The sequence below is a fragment of the Pyrus communis genome, chromosome 1 (assembly GCF_963583255.1).
Source record: "Pyrus communis chromosome 1, drPyrComm1.1, whole genome shotgun sequence".
NCBI lineage: Eukaryota > Viridiplantae > Streptophyta > Magnoliopsida > Rosales > Rosaceae > Pyrus > Pyrus communis.
Window position 1 is genome coordinate 10,787,719 of NC_084803.1, and position 3,187 is coordinate 10,790,905.

Genomic DNA, 3,187 nt, shown 5'->3' on the forward strand with positions numbered 1-3,187 from the left:
CAAGTTGAATTTTAGTAGATATGATGCGTAAGGATTTAAACCCATTGATGCATTGATGTTGTCTCAATTTTAGTAGTTGTCATTTGCTGCAGTTTTGGTACAGGTTTGGTACAAGTTTGCTATTGTTTTTTGCTGCAGTTTTTTTGTTGCTGTTTTTCTGTAGTTTTTTGCATTTTTATACTTTTTTCTGCTGTTTTTCTATTGTTTTACTGCATTTTTTGTGCAGTTTTGCTCCTGTTTTTTGCTACATTTTTTTTTTGTAGTTTTTCTGCTGTTTTTTTTTTTTTTTGTTTTTTTTTTTTTCCGCAGTTTTGCTGTTGTTGCTGTAGGTTCATTAATTAATATATGAGAAAAATAAGATTATCTTATGTGTAAATATGTGGATTTTTTTTCTTAAAAATTGAATCGAAGCCGTTTGAAATCACATCGAATCGCACCACAAAAAGTTTCGATTTCAGTTCCTGTTTTACTAAAAATCGCACCGCACCGAACCGTGCCCACCCCTAATGGGGCGGGGAGTAGGGGAGGAGGTAAGTAAAGACGAAGAGAGAGTATTATTTTCTTTCTTCTTATTTTCTTTCTCTTTTTAGTTTTTTGTTGTTTTAAAATTTTAAAAGTATTTAAAAAAATTGGTTTAGTCCATGTGGCATCTCGCATGATTGGCTTTATAGGCCCTATGCAGGTTACCACATCAGCAAAACAATATATTAATGAAGCAATGTAATGATCATATTAATTAATGAAGCAATATATAATAGAAGAAATTGATAAATTTAAAATATAAAGAATCAAATTGATGAATTAGCCAAACATAAATATAAATGTGAAACGACAAAAGTTATGGATCAAACGGTGGTTGTAAATGCAGAAAAATAAAAGTTGCTTTAGCCTTTGGGCATATCAATTGACATGATCCACGTATATGGGAATCTACTTGTAAATCCACTGTTCGTTGAATTTATAATAGTCATAAGAGCATGGAGGAAGCCATCATTTTTCTCCTAGTTTAGAACTAGGAAAGCCTTCCATCCAGGGACCCCATTACAACATTCCACTTGATCCCCGATTGGTAAACCTGCAATGTGCCAAAATTCGAACCCCACACACCCATTGTCTAGCCTTTATGATTCTTTAATTTTAGTTACATGCAATAGGCATAAGTTGGGCTAATTTGTTATGATTGGTTAGGATAGTTGTCTGTCTTCTTACATTCAAATTCAAATTCTCATTTGCGTAAATTATAATAGTTTAGAATATCATCATATTTGTAGTGGATGAAGTAATCTTTCTTGTGATTGGACATAGTTTGGAGTACTAAACCTAAGAAAGAAGGAAAAATGTTCCTTTCAGATTATGATAAGAGATAAAATTAATGAACCATTTTCAAATGCTGAGTTGGCTTTGATATTGGTTACAGTTTGAGTCTAACTACTGTTTAATTGCAGATAACAAGAATGTTTAAGCATTAGAAAAAATGACTCAGAAATTTCCCCACCAAAATAACAGAACATATGAAAGAATGAGAAAAGGAAATGGCTAGACAATCTCTCTACTGACTATTGTTGCCTGGTTTGCTCAACCATCATCTTAAAAGCAGAAGCGGTGCAGCAGCGGAGATCGGTAGCAAAAAGTATCGCCACTGGAACCAACTTTGAGCTCCGATATTTCTGTAAGGTGTACATAAAGAAACCAATGAGATAGAGGAAGAACTTCCAATAATATACCAGTTCAGATAATATTTATATTTTGATGGGTTAACAAGAACACCAAAATGCTGAAATTAGATTCCGAGTGGAGTAACTTACAGTCAATGGGGAGGTAAGAAAACATGTACCCTTAAGGAAAAAAAGCAACGAATCTGCAGACGATGGAATTGGGGACGATGCAACTGCGTGTCCATCCTCTACGAAGAAAACATCATTTGCCGGTTCTACATCTCCAGACAATGAAATTCCACGGAACCCAATATCATATGCAATGCTCCCATTAGCCTTGAACAGTCCAAAATTTCTCTCAGAAGTTGGTCCCGGTTACAAGTTCTCGTTAAACATGGCAAAAACGTACACCTTCACTACAATTTTGGGCCGGAGAGGGGCCCTTTTCCCTTGCTAGCAGTTGGCGTAGATTATAATATTTATCTTCGCATTATTTACCGTAGCTGCAGTTTCAATGGCATAATTCTATATCTTCGCATTATTTACCGTAACTGCAGTTTCAACGTCATCTCCAATTGGTTCTCATAATGAAGTTCAGTATTAGGATCGTAAATTCCCTTAGAATCCAGGAAAATAGCATAATTAAGATTAACACCCTTCGGATTAGCCATTTAGACGAGGAACGGGTAAGCATTTAAACAGAAGGGAGATTCGATTTCTCTAAATAACTCCAAAAGCGGCTTCATGTACTTCTGCTTGACATTTTTGTTAAATGTGCATAAAGAAGGAGGGTAGGAATGATCAAAAAACAGCCTGCGTGTGCGGAGTATAAATCTGAATGTCGGTTAGATGTAGCTTCTTTACTGCCTTGTAGATGTTTTTAGCTGCAGCTAAAAGAGCTCCGCACAATTCAAACTCCGGCACACCTAATACTTCATTTCCCATGGAAATCCCACGTATTTGTGTCTCGGGAAGGAATGACTGCACATTGTCTTTAACCCAATTCACTGCATGATCCTCATTGAGACTCATATCCGGCAGCATTGCATTTGGAATTAAGTGCTACCACTAGTTCAAGCCCTGTCCCTCTGAAAACGTTAAGAACATTGCGATCAGTATCATATATCTTGACATTCTTTATCTTTGCTGCTTTGATATGAACAACAACTTTCTCAGGAGAAGGAAGGTTATCTGCAATTCATCCATGAATTATTCCATACGTTCCAGTGAAATGCTTGTACCGCGGCAAAGGCTGGGAAAGAACACAATCAACACCATCAACCATTTGTTCATATGGGAATGAAGGATAATAGCAACATACTATGTTGAAACAAACCGAAACTAGTGCTAGTTGCTTGTATCTGTCACAAGTATGGTTGTAAAGCAAATGTCACAAGTATGCATGGTTGTAAACATCACTCTAGCTAAGTATGGGTTAAAGTGATTTTCTCAACCATACTCTAGTCTTCCATACCTTGTCACTCAGTTAGGTCTTTTGTCAATCTTTCTTGTTTCTAGGAACCACTTTATTT

At 36.1% G+C, this 3,187-nt stretch overlaps 1 pseudogene; it reads right to left on the reverse strand.

Annotated features, from left to right (window-relative positions):
• Positions 1 to 1,556: 1,556 nt before the first annotated feature.
• On the reverse strand, positions 1,557 to 2,940 carry LOC137742140 (glucan endo-1,3-beta-glucosidase 11-like; annotated as a pseudogene).
• Positions 2,941 to 3,187: the final 247 nt, after the last annotated feature.